We start from the raw sequence: 17,543 nt of genomic DNA, 5'->3' as shown, positions 1-17,543 counted from the left end.
CTTCATATTCCCCAAATGAAAAGTGGGTAAACTCAGTTTATCCCCAACTACACTGCTGGTCCAATAGCTTCAATGAGGCTACCCAATGTAGCAAGTTGTACATGCATAGCAGGGAGAGTCTCAAAGACAAAGGGCAACTAGGCCCCAAATTCCCATGTATAGCCAGTAAAACTCCTTAAGCTCATCTGTAAAGCTCTTCTCACAGGACCAGAGCTCCAAGAGCAAAGCCAGAACCAGAAATCTTGTCTTGCCTCATTGTGCCTGCCCTAACCACTGGAGATCACTGCCTTTTATGGGGTCGGCTACCTGAGGCTTGCTTCAATGCTGTTGATATGTCTCATTCTCTTTGCAAACGCCCATGAGCATACACCAATCTGTTATACGTATATAAATATTATACTTGTTAATCCCTTGGTGAAAAATAGAATCAACAAAACTTAGTACGGTTTCCTGTGTGGCTGGCTGGATAACGTAAACCAGCTGATGTTTGTAGTTTAAAAATGAAAATGCCAATAAAAAAGTAATTTTAAAATAAAAATCACCTCTTGGTATTTTCCATCACAAATGGAGAAACAGCAGAGATGTTGTATCTACATGTTAAAACTCTACACAAAGACAAATTGTCTTTATTATGACAGGTTTCAGAGTAACAGCTGTGTTAGTCTGTATCCGCAAAAAGAAAAGGAGGACTTGTGGCACCTTAGAGACTAACCAATTTATTTGAGCATGAGCTTTCGTGAGCTACAGCTCACTTCATGGGATGCACTCTCTAAGGTGCCACTAGTACTCCTTTTCTTTTTGTCTTTATTATAGCAGTCACATCAGTTGCAGCCTCTCTGGCCCCATTTCAGTGGATCATCCCTATTCAGCAAAGCACTTAAGGTCAGACTTGGAAGCTATTTATGTGCTTAAGTAGATAAATATCCAACACTGAGGATATGCCTACACTACAGTGGCACAGCTAAAGCAGCTAGGCTGTTGTGATGCTGTATTGTGGATTCTTCCAACATTGATGGAAGGGGGTTTTCCATTGGTCTCACTACTCCACCACTCCACCTTTTTTGGGAGGGGCAGGGGGGTGAAAAATACAGATTTGGCAACAACAGAAAATTTTGTGAATCCTCCTTGTTTTGATTTTTCAGTTTGAAACTACTTTTTTCATTCAAAATTTCCTTTAATTCTATTTTAAAAAATAATCAAAAAAGTTTTTAAAGGGTCAAAATTGAAACATGAAATTTTGATTTTGTTAAAAACCAAACATTGTGTTTGGCCTGAAATGAATTTTTTTTTATTTTTTTATTTTAATTTAATTTTAAATTTTAATTATTTTCATTTTCACCGACAATTTTTTGGGGAAAAAAACACTTTCAAGTTGACTGAAAACTTTTTTTTTATTGCCAGCAAACTGAAAAATCCGTTATTTGCACAGCTTTACGCCAGATCTAAAAGCATGAATTGCTACCAGTTGAGCTAAAAAGACAAACTCTTTGCCTAGGATCATTGTCAATTTTTTGGGAGGAAATACCACATTTGACAGGTTGGGGGTTTGTTTGTTTCTTTCTTTCTTTCTTTGTTTTTATTTTTAAAGTGGCAGCTATTTGAAGCTGCTCCATGGTATGGAAAATGCTGAAAGTTCCAGCAAACATGGCAGAGTGCATCTACAGTGATGAAAAGTGCATGATAAATGTGCTTTATCAGGTATCTGCAGTCCTTCACATGGACATCATCGACATATATATGGGATACAGAGGATAGATAGATGTGTTTCTTTGTTTTTGAGACTTAAGTAGAACATTTTCATTCTTCTGCAAAAAATATTTCTCTTTTCCAACCAGCTGTCAACTTGGATGGAAAATTTTTGATTGAAAGTTTTGTGGAAACAAATTAAGTTTCTCTACTGTCTCTATTGTTTTCCGTGCAAAATATAGGCACGTTGTGCTTTATGTGCAAACCACAAACAAATCTCTGATTGCATTTGACTCACACATTGTAATTTTGCAAGGAACAGTATTATATATTTGTATAAACAGAGAAGAAGTCTAAAGGGAAATGCCTTTTTTCTGTAGGCCAAAAATGTGCCAACTAAGGAAATGGAAAATGGACAAATTTATAGCTATATAGTGTTACTTTGAAATATCAACATGTGTTTGCTCTCGGTGCCTCTCTGGTCAGGCAGGGGAATTAACACACACACACACACCCCTCAAGCAGCAATTGCTTTTGTGCGTCAATATGTACAAGAAAGGTGAAAGGAATATTTAAATGTTTATAAATATTTAAAGATGGGGACAGAAAGGAAAATAAACAGTCTTCATTCTCCTCTCCTGATGTAGGAATTGGGTTTTATTATTTTTAAATGTTATTTCCTAAAGTGGTATAAAAGAAGGGTGGGGGAAAGCCCAGAATTTGCAACTAAACAATTTCTCCTGGGCTGAGGGAAGTAACTCGCTCTCAGTCTTTTCCTCTCAGTGCCTTGCATTTCAAAGGAAGTTTTTCTAAAACCAACCTGATTCATTTAAAAAAAAAAAACAACTGGAGAAAAAGGGAGCAATCAGTGGAGTACTTCCCAGATCTGTGCATCTCATCAAACAGAGTGCTCTTGGAAAAGACTGTCCCATTGCTTATAGCATCTGCTTCCTGGAAGTGTTCAGGTCGGGTGAGTGGGGGAAGAAATCTGTAATAACCAGCCCCCTTTTTAGTTTCCTTAAATGTTGGCATTTAAGGAAACTAAAAAGGGGGTCCTTTGCATCCAGCCAAAGGGGTTTTTCTTGCCATACTGTGAAAGGGTTCCGGCATGAGGGCTTGGTTCTACCAGGTGGTGAATGGGAGCTTGGAGACTGGATGTTGCCCATAGGTGACTGAGAATGGTGGTGTGAGCAGTGAGCATAGCATTGATAGATGGGTGGCCACACTCGGTTGTTGGATATCAGTGACAGGGTATTTGCAGACCATGTTCCGGTAACATTATGTGGTGCAACTGTGCAGTGCCTGGGTTTTGGTGACATACTCCAGTCCTGTTCTGCCCAGGCTTGGGTGTCTACTCACCAGGCATCACTAAAACCATGTTCAGTGACAGGGCCCAGTGCTACTTTATGATGAGCAGGAGTTAATGATAGCGTGTGGTGCTGCTATACAGACTCATTGGCAAGACACAGGACTGTTACCTGAGCAAATCTCCTAGGTAATGACAATGGGACCTGAGCCGCTGTAACGTAACTAGTCAGGCTGGAATCCACTGGGGGCAGATAGCATGGTGAGAAGTGTAAGACATAGATATTAGGGAGACAAGGTGGGTGAGGTCATATCTTTTATTGGACCAACTTCTGTTGGTGGAAGAGACGAGCTTTTGAGCTGCACAGAGCTCTTCAGATAGATTCTATCTGTTGCCGGCACAGAGTGCCCCAGGCAAGCAACAGCTGGGTTCGTTGCTCTGTATGCGTCGCGCCAATGACCACAACGGGGTGGAGAAGCAGAGAGATTTATCTGGAGCTCCAAATAGGGCGCAGCCCGCATGCAGATTCCAGTATACTTTTTATACCTTTGCCTACTTCACTACACAAGCTTATGTAACCAATTACCTGTTGCCCCGTACCATACTGTAGCCAATCAGCTAAAGCAGCCAGTTGTGTTTTTCCTCAGTAGCATTGCTCGAGCCTTGCCTTATTTGGGTCTATTTGTTACTGGTTTTTGCTAAACATTCCTGCCTTATCTAGACATTTCCCAGGCCGAAGCTGGCCTTGGCTAGCGAGCCGTGTGCAAACCTGCCTGTTTCTGTGCTACCTTCCTCAGAGTTGTGCAGGGTCACAGAAAGTTCACGGAGCGGAGGGGCCTCAGTTTGCCTGGGCCTAGAGCAAGGAGGCTTCATCGACACTCGTGGCCTTCCACCCTCCCGAGTTACCTAGTGTAGTGCCCAGCGTCACCAACAACTCCATCCATCCACCCATAATGCATGGAGGATGAAGTCCCCCCTCCCCTCCGCCCTGCCCACAGAGAACCAGAATAAGAACTTGGCTCCATTTAAATCCTACTTTAGCCCTTCAAAGTGGGACCCAAGTGGTGCTTAAGCCTTGTGCTGTGCCTCTGGGCAGGGATGAGTTACTCCCAATAAGAGCACTAAGGGCCTGACCATGCAACCTTTGGGCACAAAAGTATCCACCTCTAATGACGCTGGTGGCACTCCATGTGTAAATAAGGCCCAAGAACATGACTAAGTGTCTCAGGATTGCACTCTCTCCATGAGAGTGCACATAGGGTCTGCTCCAACTCCTAGTAAAGTCAATGAAAGACAACCATGGACTCCAGTGGGAGCTGAGTGGAGTCTTTGGTTAGAAAGACTTGTGTGCATCCATGTCCTTCCTTCCAACCTCTGCTCCCTGATACATAGCCCCACTGCCCAAGAAGACAGCAGTGGAGGTAGAAAAGTTCTCTTCAGTTGCTGTAATAGCGAAACTTCCTTGACAGACGCACATCCCTGGTGTGCCACGAATGAGACAATTAAAAATGATAAAGGGTCTATCTTCCATGCCGAACACTCCGGTTGAGTGAATAGATAAGCCCCCCTTTCATTCAAAGTCATTAATGGCTCAGCGATTTCAATGCTAGTTCCCATCGAAATGTATGAATTTTTAATCCTTTAATTGCATGTTATCCTAAACACCCCGTGTGCTTTCTTCTCATTTATCCTCCTGCTTTTGTTGTAACAGGTAAATGCTTTTTTGAACTCGCTTTTGTTGGAGAAAAGCTTATTGTTACCTCTCTCTTGGCAGGGAGACAATGGGGCTTCAGGCCTTTGCTAGTGAATGGCTGAGGCAGGGAGGGTCTCAAGTGACTTCTCTATTCGGAAGCAGCCTTTGCATGAGACAGGCTGAGATTCTGGGATCAGCACCCAGGCCTGTGAGGAAAGCGGGGTCTGTCTTCCTGGTGACTGAAATGGCTTTCATGATAACAGAAAAAATAATTACTGGAGAGCTTACTGAAAGAAATATTCTGCAGATACAGCGGCTGTGTTGTTTGGTTTTATTTCTGAAGAATCTCCTGTCTTCTGTTCTCCAAGCTGTGAATGGCTGGGAACACCAGCCTCTCATGTAGTAAACACAAATTCATTTCCAAGCATGGGAATATTTACTCTCATTTAGGTTCATTCAGACCTAGCTGAGTTTCTTGTATGGTCCAGATAAGCAAGATCTAGATTAAAACTAGAGGTCAGGCATGTTTAGACCTGGGCCTCTGTTTTGGGATCATGCATTTTAAGAAATGTAATAGGAATAATTGAGTATGAACAATTAAATTGAGCTGAGGAAATTATTCCTAAAATATCCTTTATTTGACAAAGCGAACCTATATTTCTGCTCTTGAAGTATCCGCAAGCAGATTGTGATTCCCACACATTTATTTAACTTTCAAAGGTATTCAGCAAATTTCCTCTGTAGATCAACAGTAAAAACTCTGTTCAGAATTCTAGCTCAGCCATAAGGTCTGATTCTCCATTTCCTTGCATGCAGTCAGTCATTCTTCTGTAGTCATTTATACTAGTGCAAAGTGGGCGTAAAATGCTACTAAATCAGAATGGTAATGATTGAGAGCCACTTAGCACTCACTTTGCACTGGTATAAATGACTGCCCAAGGTGCAGGGCAAGAAAACCCTGGCCCAAGGATTTTAAGGCCAGACTATGTCACTATGATCATCCAGTCTGATTTCCCGCATAACTGAGGCCACAGAATTCCGCTCCATAATTCCGACAGTGGAGGGAATTATTCTTCGCCATTATGCAAGTAACAGTATCTCAGCTGATAACTTGTGCCTGATGTCAGACTGTGTTCTATGTGTGCTTTGATTGGATGGCTGAGTGCACACGTGCTTCCGACGTGAATCTCTGAGTGACTTTAATGTGTATTTCTCATGAATACACATGCATGCGAACTTGACTCCAGACATCAGACCATTTCTGCCACTGAGCCTGATTCTAAACACTTTAGTGGTTCTGAGAAGCTCAGTGCTGGTAGATGTTATAAGCAGGGAAGGACGGGGGCTGTGAAGGTCCAGATTCTGGCGGGGACTGTGACTCAACGTTGCATGACTAGCATGAGACAAATTACTGTTGTGATATTTCCCACCTGACCAGAGGCAGATTTAGAGTTAGAAGGGCCCTGTGCACAGCTTCATTTTCGATCCTGCCCTCCCTCCCCCGGGACCCAGCCAAGCAAAAACGTTTTCTCTTATCTCCCTCCCCCCCCTCATTTTTCATTCTGTTTTTCTTCCTCCTCCTCCTGTACTATAAGTAATGGGAAGTAAATGAAAATAAAGTGAGGTACCTTGATTGGGGCAGGGGATTGGGGTGCAGGAGTGGGGGGGTGGGCTCTGGGAGGGAGTTTGAATGCAGGAGGGATGAGGGGTCTGGCTCCGGGCTGGAGCAAGGGATTGGGGGTGGGAGGGGGGTGAGAAGTGCACGGCTCCCAAAGCAACCGGCATACACACCCCCTTCAGCAGCAGCTTCTAGGTGAGGGAGGGCAGGGGGGGTCTCTGCACACTGCTGCCCGCAGGCACCACCCCCGCAGCTCCCATTGACCGCAGTTCCCAGCCAATGGGAGCTGCAGAGTCGGTGCTTGGAGTGGGGGCAGCACGCGGAGACACCTCCCCCCACAGAGGCTGCAGGGACATGCCAGCTGCTTCCGTGAGTGAAGCAGTGCGGAGGAAGGGAGGCAGAGTGGGCAGGGACTTGCCAGCAGCCATCCGCTTCCGGGAACGGCATGGGGCCACCAGCCACAGCATGTAGGCAGCCTGCCTGCATAAGCCCTGCTGCACCTCTGGCCAGGACTCGGGGTCAGGTTGTCAGATGTTTATCCTGCATTTTGGGGGGCCCCCTGTTGTTGGGGGCGCCCGTGCCACAGCATGGTTTATTTCATGGTAAATCTGCTCCTGCACATGACCATCAATCTCATAAGAGACACTGTTCCAGCCAACTTCTGCAGAATCAACCAGTCCCCTGAGAATTCAGAGACGCGTGTGACCAGAACCCAAGCTCCAAAACTTTTTAGGTTCCCCATCACTCAGTATAAATTAAATAACTTTAGGAATACAGTATGACAATAAGCAAAATCCCACTGAAATCCATGGGAAAGCTCCATTAGCTGCCCATAGGGCCGGGATTTGTTATAATCAGCGTAATACCAATGCCCCTGGGTGAGTCATCACCAGCCAGGATCAAACCTGGGACTGCTTGATCTTACTGCATGAGCCTCTATGACCTGAGCTAAAGACACACCTCTGTCAGCTGAGGCTGTAGCAAGCTCATCAATCTTTAGCTGGCCTCCCCACCACTAGAGGGGGAGAGAGTGCTACGCCGAGCAGGTATAGCTTACATAAGGATTGGACTATCCATTTATATTTGCAGCTTTGCAATGCCCGTGAGGGAGGGCTGTGTGTTAGTAGCGATGCAATGTGACCAAAGGCCACACACCCGGAAAGCTTTGTGTATGTTTGGGCCCAAACCTTAGGCTGACAATAATGTTTTTTATTTACTTACTCATTGCTCTTGGGACTGATTTTAAAATGCCACAATCAAACCAGAATGGACAAACTCCTCTGTTTTTTCTACAATTCCCCTCATTCCCAAGGTGGTGTTAAACGTCAAACAGGATCATGCTTACATAATCCTCATAGCTCTCGCGTAGCCTCACCCACTCCTGAGTTCTTTTTGAGGACTCTTCTAACATTATCCCCAGAACCAGACCAGATCTCACAAGATCACGGTTGCCTTCTCCATCCCAGACCAGTTTCTGCTTCATACAGCTTAGTTGTTTCCTGGTTAATGCGACAGGAGGGACTCTGAGCGTTGTACAGAACATCCGTTTGAATAGCAGGAAGCCTTCTCCTAGGTACATCTGCCTTTTGGAATGGAAATATTCTCTTTGTGGTTACCACAGAAAGGTGTTTCTTGAGTTCAAGCTCCTAGTCATCGTGTTCTAGATTTGTTACAGCTGACACATCAAGGTTTTACCATTAGTTCCATCAGAATTCACTTAGCGATTATCTCCACTTTCCATCCTAGGACTGCAGATCATTCTGTATTCTCCAGTCCTAGCAATCAGACTTTTAGAAGGTCTGGAACATTTGTGTCCTTAGATAGTGGATCCTATCACCCTTTGGGACTTTTAGCTAATGCTAACAGCTCTGATGGATCTTGCCTTTGGAACCTCTAGCTATCTGCTCGTTGCTTCATCTTCCTACGACAGTTTTGGTGGCAGTTTCTTCTGCGAGAAAAGTAGAGGAATTGTAAGTCCTGGTGTCTGACCCTCTGCATGCAGTTTTTTTACAAGGACAAGGTGTCCTGATGACCACACCCAACATTTTGTACCAAAGTGTTGTCGAATGTTCATATCAATAAGGCAGTATATCTACCAACATTCTTCCCTAAGCCCCTCACACTTGTAAAGAGGAGGAAAGGCTTCAGTAATTGGATCTCAGGAGAGCTTTAGCTTTCTACTTGGATGGGACTACACCCTTTAGGTCATCCTCACTGCTGTTTGTGGTGGTTGTGGACACGATACAGGGCCTTCTGGTTTCATCTCAAAGAATTTTGTTGTGGATTTCTGCCTGTATCCATTTGTGTTATGACATGGCCAATATAACTCTTCCTTGCAGAGTGATAGCACAATGTACAAGATCCCAGGCAGCTTCCACCACTTTTTTTAGTTCAAGTGCCTCTACACTGTAGGGCTGTTACTTGGTCATGGATTCATACCTAATGGATTTATTATGCCATCTGCCAACGCTTTAGAGATGATGCCCAGTGTGGTCGGGTAGTCCTCCAATCATTGTTCAGGTACAGCCTGATCCCACATCCAGTTTGAACTGCTTGTGAGTTGTCTGAAGTGCAATGGACAGGTGCAGTCAGTCACCTGTTCTGTAGCTGTTGTTCTTCGAGATGTGTGGCACATATCCATGACCCACCCTCCCTCCCCTTAATAGCAGAGTCAATCTGATAAGAAGGAACGGAGGGGCTATCAGGGGTGGCTCCACCTTTATAACACAAAGCAGCCCAGGGCATATGTGCCTTCCCAACAGGTAAAGCTGAGAGGAAAATCTCCACACTAGTGCACAGGGCATGCACGCCCCTGAAGTGGGGTAGACATGTGCAACACAACTCAAAGAACAACAGTGAGAGAACAGTTGAGTAACTGATTTTTAGAGATCATCTGTGTCAGGATTAGAACCAAGTGGGAACCAGGAATCAGCTGTGACTCTGTCTGGGTACTTGTCTGGTGCTCGGATAAGCATATCTATGTATTACCCCTTGCTCAGGGTTTGTAGCAAAGCTATATTTGAGCCTTACATGTGGATCTTATGTAATTCATCATCATTTTATTATTTGTATTGTGGCAGCACCTAAGAGTCCCCAGCCATGGAGCAGGACCCCACTGTGCAAGGCATTGTACGAACACAGAAACAAACAACAGTCCCTGGACCCAAATTGCTTACAAGCTAGCTTCACTGTACATTTTAAATGAGTTCCTGTTCCTTCCCATCCCAGGACTTTGTTATGGGTGCTTTAAAACGACATTTCTCAGAAAGCTGTGTTTGGCTGCAGTGCTGACTAGCCATACACACTGAATACTGGTACCACTGCTAAGGCACAGGGCTCTAGTAAATAGCCTGGCTTGCAGGCTGGAGCCAGGAAGTTTAGCATTTGCAAATATTTAAAATAAATCCATAACACACTGTTAAAGAACAAAACTGCAAAGGGCATCCCAAGCACCAAGGAGTTCTTGTAAGAGGGCAGCTCTGCTCTGAAAACACAGCTATGTAAAACACAGCCCTCAGACTCCATCCAACTTTTACTGAGTCCATGGAAAGGTTCCCATTGATTTCAATGGAAGGTGGATTCCTACGGGGAGTGAAAGTCCCTGTAGAAAGCCAGCACAAGCTCTATGCAACTACTCCAGTGTTGCATAGAGCTTGCTTCAGACGGTGGTGTAGCATTTGAGTTAGAAGACCTCCATTCTGTTCCCAGCTCTGCCACTGATCTGCTGGTTGACCTTGGGGAAAGTCACTTTCCCTCTCGGTGTCCCCTCCCATCTTTTGTCTCTACAGAATCTTAATTATCTGGAGTAGGGACTGTTTCTAACTCTGGGTTTGTACACTGAATAGTTCCTAGGGGTTATACTGGACTACCCACAATCAGTGCTAATAGTTACACTTAAGCTCATGAGTACACCTGCTGCTGACCCTTTGTTCAGAAGTGAATTTCACCCTCAGGAAGGATTCTTCACTGCTCAGTCCAGCAGATGGAGGCATAGGCACTGACTCCATGGGCGCTCTGGGGCTGGAGCACCCATGGGAAAAAAAATAGTGGTTGCTCAGCACCCACCAGCCACAGCAGTTTGGCACCTCCCCCAATCAGCTGTTTGGCAGTGCACCCGCTTAACAGATCAAGGCGGCCACCAAAGAGCTGATTAGAGGTGCCACCAAACAGCTGGCTGGGGGAGAGACTTGGAACGGTGGAGAGCAGTGAGTGGGCGGGGCCTTGGGGGAGGGGCAGAGCAGGGGTGGGAAGAGGTGGAGTGGGGGCGGGGCCTTGGGGCAATGCAGGGGTGGAGCACCCTGCGGGGAAAAGAAAAACTCAGTGCCTAGGTACAGAGGTCCAGTAATCAGCCCCAGCTAGAACTTCCTAAGCAGGAACAGACCCTGAAATCTCCTCCTCTTTACATATCTACTGGTAGTAATTTGTAACCTGCTCACTGATTGGAAATTTTAAATGCATTAAAGAAATTATTTTCTTAAGCAAGCTGGTTTCAAGTCAAGAATAGATGGATGCTGCACCCTAAGCTAATATCCAGCATGACATGGCTGAGTAGGTACAAAGATATTAATGTCTTTGCATTAAGGTGCATAGTAAATATGATTTCAGCAATATCATATGGACCAATTGGCTATTAAGCTAGAGGCTAAATTTGTTTTTTATGTTGCAATAAATCTTACTTTTCCAGAAAGTCTGGGCAAATATTAAATCAGGCCACTTTTTTCCCCTCCATTATTGATTGGGGGCATTATATATCAACTAACCACAAGGAAAGCGTGCCATAACTTTGATTGATTACCCATATATTTCTGGCACTAATTGTGTGACAAGTGCATGCTTTGCTACCCATCCTTGTCTGTGCTTTATATCATTGGCCTTCTCCCCCATCTGATTCATAGATTAAAAGATGGGAACAGTTTGATGGATGAGGTCTTTCTAGGTGACCTTCTGCCCAAGAAGTCAGACAAGCTGCTGCACAGGATAGATAACAAGTATTCCCTGCCGCAACCCAAAACACTCCTCTTTGCACAAACCTGCCTGCAAAAACAAAATGAAAGAGAAGGGGAGAAAGAGATTAAGACTCTGCATGGCCTTAAGAAAAAAGGTCCTGGCAGGTTATTCCACAGATGACCATTAGAGGGCTTCTTGCATCTTCCTCTGAAGCAGCTGTTGTGTGTCCCTGCCAGAGAGAGGATACCAGGCTAGATGGGTCATGGGTCAGGTCAACAAAGACCTCAACAAAGAGAAATCCGAGTAAAAGAAGCTGCTAACCCTAGAAGCAGTGAAGATCAGGGTCTTCAAATCTGACACGTTGAGCCTATCTCTGCGGGGGGAGAACCCTTGATTTCTCGCAAAGGTGCCAATAGCAATTGTGGTTTGATGCTGTACTCAGACAGTACACTTTAGCCACCGAGACTTTCTGATGCTGGATTTGTGGGGGGCCTAGAGCCAGAAGTATCCAAACCCCATCGCTAATTCCCAAAGGAACCCGTGTAAACACCAAAGATCTCATTGCCCTGTGTCCATGACTCCCTGCCATACTATTTCTTTCTCGAAGAGGGAACCCGAAGTTTCCTATAACTGTGTCACAGGCCTACTTGGAGGGCAGGCAGCCCTCCAAAGGGAAAATCATTTCTCTCTGTGGGTAATTTGGCCTCTGCTGTAGTTAAGTAATGGAGTGAAATGCTATTATAAATGTAACATAATTCAATACAAGGAGTACTTGTGGCACCTTAGAGACTAACCAATTTATTTGAGCATAAGCTTTCGTGAGCTTCATCGGATGTTCATCCGATGAAGTGAGCTGTAGCTCACGAAAGCTTATGCTCAAATAAATTGGTTAGTCTCTAAGGTGCCACAAGTACTCCTTTTCTTTTTGCGAATACAGACTAACACGGCTGTTACTCTGAAACCTGTCATAATTCAATATAGTCTCACAGTAGATTTCACTTTGGTGGGATGAATTTATCCCAGTTGGATTTCAAGGGCCATTCATTGCCTGCTCCTAGCAAATCAAATCAGCTCTAGATAATAATAATTTCAACAAATCTGCTTCTCTGGCCTAAACGTTTGGATCAAGAGGTTTGCAGCTAACGGAATCAAAGCCATTGTTATAAAGCATAAGCAGGGATTGTGTGAAACAGAATGTAAGTGAAAGGCACGTGTTTGCTCAGTCATCAGAATTGCATTTCTGGGAGAGATCAAGTGCTTATTGCCTAAAGATGCTGTCATAGTTCACATTGCCACAGGTCAAGCGGCACGTGACTGGCACCCCAAAAAGTGGTTGGAGTGGGGAACTGGCATCAGACTTCTGTGGTTCATTCAAAGTTCTGCCACTGATTCACTGTGTAAATGTGAACCATTGAACCTCCATGCCTCAGTTTCCACCTCTGAAGACAATATTGTTGTTCACAGAGGTACTGAACGTCTTTAAATGGGAGTGTATGGAACAGCTTGAGGTTATTGGATGAAAATCATGAGATAAGGGCAAACCATAAGAAAATAATTTTAAAACAGTATGTCTGGGATGGTCTAGGTATATTTAATCCTGCCTCTGTGCAGGGGGCTGGACTAGATGACCCCCAAGATCCATTTCCAGCCTTACATTTCAGTGATTCTGGGAAAGTGATCGTGTACAAAGGAGAGAGGAGAAGGAATTGGGAGATAGCTGTGGGGAAATTGGAGCTGGGGCTATGGACTTGATGATGTGCAAAGAAAATACATAGGGACAGATTCACATTGTGGAAAAAGGAATGAATATGACCTCGAGTTAATTCTCTGGGGATGAATTCAGCTTATAATGTATCATGACTGAGCTGTGATGCAGAAATCCGTGGTATACAGGGGTGTATTTCCACTGAAGTCAACGTCAACTTACCGTTGGACCCAACATCTGTATTTGTCTTGGTCCTTGAGAAAATTGGACACAGTAGATATCAGTTTATTATCTGAATGTGCTTTACCAGAGGATTATATCCTGTTCATATAGGAGTGCAGAGGGGCTCAGAAGCTCTATAGGTCCTTTATCTCTCCAGTGATTATGACCCTAGCAAGATACTTTTCTGTGAACCAAAAAATCATGTATATTGCCCAAAACTTTCTGGCTCACACAAGCCATGCCCTGGCTGGCACTGCCATGAGAAATGCCAGGCATTGAATGGACAATGGAAACCAAACTCCTCTTGGCTCTGGAGACAGATGTTCCAGTGCAGGGTTTGAGTTCAAGTGGTGAAACCTATGGAAGATGCTTACAGTGCCACAGACCATGCTTTGCCTGTTCTGTGTGTAAAGGAACTTCAGTTCTTTGGCCTCCAACCAGGCAGTTTCCCCTGCACTAACTGTACTGTGATTTTTATGTTTTAATGCAAGATGACAATGTTGAAGGATTTTGGTATTTTTCTTGCAACCTGGCCAACTTGTTCTGTGAGTAGCGAGACACATTCTGCACAATTCTGTAAGTGGGTAGAGCTGGTTGGAAAGTTGGGTTTTTCTGGACAAAATTGATACTTTTCCCCAAAAAACAAAATGTCAAAATCAACACTTTTTAAAAAAATGTAACCAAGCATTCCAGTAAGGGCAAAGTATTCGATTTTGAGCTGATCAGAATGGAAGGTTTAGAGTTTTTAATTTCAAAAGAACATTTGAAGACCTCTTATACTGTTTTCAATTCTTTGTTTGCCAGCCTTTTGAACCAAGTCAAACTAGTCTATGCAGGAGGTGAGACTTCTCCAGTCTTGTTAACTGCCTAGGGAGTTGCATTAATTGCCTGCCACCCAACCTCCTCCCCAGTGATTTCAATTCCTCCAGGAAATCCTATAACTCACTCCATGGAGATGTTACAGGCCTCTAGCAAGAAGTAAGCCAGAGAGAATCACAGAGACAGAGTGGAGGGCTTCTCTGAATTGGACACTGAATAGGATGAAATTCAATAAAGACAAATGCAAAGTACTGCACCGAAGAAGGAATAATCAATTGCACAAATGCAAAATGTGAAAATGACTGCCCAGAAAGGAGTACTGCAGACAAGAGACAGGGGGTTCTAGTGGATCACAAACTAAATATGAGTTAACAATTGGAAAAAAAAAAAAGTAAACATTATTCTGGGCTGTAGTAGCAGAGTTGTAAGCAGGATACAAGAAGTAATTCTTTCCTCTCTGCTCAGCATTGATAAGGCCTCAGCTGGAGTGTTGTGTCCAGGTCTGGGCACCACACTTTGGGAAAGATGTGGACAAATTGGAGACCGTCCAGAGAAGAGCAACAAAGATAATTAAAGGTCCAGAAAACGTGAGCTATTGATTGAAAACATGGATTTGTTTAATCTGAAGAAAACTGAGGAGGGGACATTATAATAGTCTTCAAATATGTGGAAGATTGTTATAAAGAGGAGGCTGATAAATTGTTCTCCTTATCCACTGAGGACAAGAAAAGATGCAATGGGCTTAAATTGCAGCTAGGGAGATTTAGGTTAGACATCAGGAAAAACTTCTTAACTGTCAGAGTAGTTAAGCACTGTAACAAATTACCCAGGGAGGCTGTGGAATCTCTGTCATTGGAGGTGTTTAAGAAGAGTTTAGACAAACACCTGTCAGGGACAGTCTAGATCAGTGGTTCTCAACCTTTCCAGACTACTGAACCCCTTTGAGGAGTCTGATTGGTCTTATGTACCCCAAGTGTCATCTCACTTAATAACTATTTGCTTACAAAAACAAACATAAAAATACAAAAGTGTGACAGCACGCTATTACTGAACAATAGCTTGCTTTTTCTCATTTTTACCATATAATTATAAATCCCCTCCACCCACTTTCAGATGGTTCAAATCCAGTGCACAGAACTTAATCAGCATCTGCCAACTTCAGAAGGGGTTTTACCGAGACAGGGCATTTGCATTGCATGAAAAGAGTTGATCTCTAATTAAACTAATATCATGTTTTGAATTTCCACAGTGATAACTGGGAAGACAAAATATCCAATCGCTAGCAGGAGGATGGAGCAGACACTGGTCACAGAAGGAGTGGTGCCCGTCTTTTAAAAGCTCTTTTGTTCCGGGCGCAATGGAGAGTTCAAAGAGCAAATGTCCGACTACAGAGTGTTGAGCTGGAAGCAAGAAATTCCAGGCTGACTTCCCTACTGGTGTAAAACAGTGTTAGTTCACTGAGGTCAACCAAGCGCTACTAATTTACACCTGTTGAGGATTTGGTCCTTGGAATAGGAATGGGCAAATCTGACTACAGCCCGGAGCCACAGTGAGCAGACCCAGATTTGAATATTGGACAGTTCCAATCAAGGCCTTCAGCACAGGTGCCAGTTCTGAAAAGAAGGTAGACATGCCAGCACAGGGCCTGTGCAGCACAGAAGCCAGTCCTCAGAAAAGGACGTAAGTGGGACTTGGAGGATCTGGCTACACAGCTTTTTGGGGTGAGCGTCCCAGCCCGGGTCAACAGCCTTCAGCTAGTGGGGCTTGGGCTAGCGCTCTAAAAATAGCTGTGTAGACAGCATTTAGAAGTTGTGGCAGGAAACTAGGGAAGAAGGGGGCTTCAGAGCCCAAGTTCTAGCTCAAGCTGCAACTTCAAAGGGCTTTCTACACAGCTGTTTTAAGAGGACAAGCACAAGCCTTGCTACCTTGAGTCTGTCTGTCATAAATATAAAGGGAAGGGTAAACCCCTTTAAAATCCCTCCTGGCCAGAGGAAAGCTCCTCTCACCTGTAAAGGGTTAAGAAGCTAAAGGTAACCTCGCTGGCACCTGACCAAAATGACCAATGAGGAGACAAGATACTTTCAAAAGCTGGGAGGAGGGAGAGAAATAAGGGGTCTGTGTCTGTCTGTATGCTGCTTTTGCCGGGGATAGACCAGGAATGGAGTCTTAGAACTTTAGTTAGTAATCTGGCTAGGTATGTGTTAGATTATGATTTCTTTAAATGGCTGAGAAAAGAACTGTGCTGAATAGAATGACTATTCCTGTCTGTGTGTCTTTTTTGTAACTTAAGGTTTTGCCTAGAGGGATTCTCTATGTTTTGAATCTAATTACCCTGTAAGGTATCTACCATCCTGATTTTACAAAGGTGATTCCTTTATTTCTATTTATTTCTACTTCTATTAAAAGTCTTCTTGTAAGAAAACTGAATGCTTTTTCATTGTTCTCAGATCCAAGAGTTTGGGTCTGTGGTCACCTGTGCAAATGTGGTGAGGATTTTTACCAAACCTTTCCCAGGAAGTGGGGTGCAAGGGTTGGGAGGATTTTGGGGGGGAAAGATGTGTCCAAACTACATTTCCCAGTAAACCCAGTTAGAGTTCGGTAGTGGCAGTGGAGATCCAGGGACAAAGGATAAAATTAATTTGTACCTTGGGGAAGTTTTAACCTAAGCTGGTAAAAGTAAGCTTAGGAGGTTTTCATGCAGGTCCCCACATCTGTACCCTAGAGTTCAGAGTGGGGGAGGAACCTTGACATGGTGGCAGAGTGGTGGAATTAACCTGAAATCATTTTGAGATCAATTTGAGATTTTTTGAACCAGAAAAACAGATTTTTAAAAGGAAATATTCTTTTTTCCTTTGGGGCTGCTGGAAAGGAGGTCCAACTGAAAGCAGCTAGTTTTTTCTCTGCTTTGGGGCCAGAGCAGAGACAAAAGGGGATTATCTTTGTGAATTGCAGGTTTTCTTTGCCTGGAGGCAGAGTCATTAACTCCAGCAGGGAAATTCACAGTCTTCCAAACCAGAGTTGTTTTTTCCCTAAAAGTAAATGGGGGGGGGGGGTTCTACCCATTTGCCTGGAGACAAAAGTGGCAAGAGTTTTTTTTTTTTTTAGGCTTTTGATTTTTTTTTTTTTGTTTCACAAGGAGCACAGGTTTGAAAAGGAATTTTTTCCTTTGGGCTGCTGGTAAGCAGGTTTCCAAGTAGTTGGAGGTTTTTTGCTTTGATTTGGGGCCAGAGCAGAGGCAAAGAGAATTGTCTTTTTCTGTAGGCTGACAATCGCTATCAGAGATTAGGTATCCTATTCCAGCACAGCAAAATTTTAAAGCCAACTTTTGTTTATTTTATTTCTAACCCTTGGGTGTAAAGTTAGTTAAAAACAGAGAGGTTAGGATGACAGAATCCACGGCACAACAAAAGATGGAATTAGCCAGATTTCAGGCTGAGGAAAAACAAAAGGAACATGAAAGACAGAGAACTCCTGCAGCTGGAGAAGGAGGTACAGGAGGCTGCCCACAAGAGGGAAATGGAGGCAAGGAAGCATGTGGAGGAGGAGA

Source organism: Lepidochelys kempii, chromosome 19 (genome assembly GCF_965140265.1).
Source record: "Lepidochelys kempii isolate rLepKem1 chromosome 19, rLepKem1.hap2, whole genome shotgun sequence".
Taxonomy (NCBI): Eukaryota; Metazoa; Chordata; order Testudines; family Cheloniidae; genus Lepidochelys; species Lepidochelys kempii.
The sequence above is the reverse complement of the archived record's forward strand: the minus strand, read 5'-3'. Positions refer to the sequence as shown.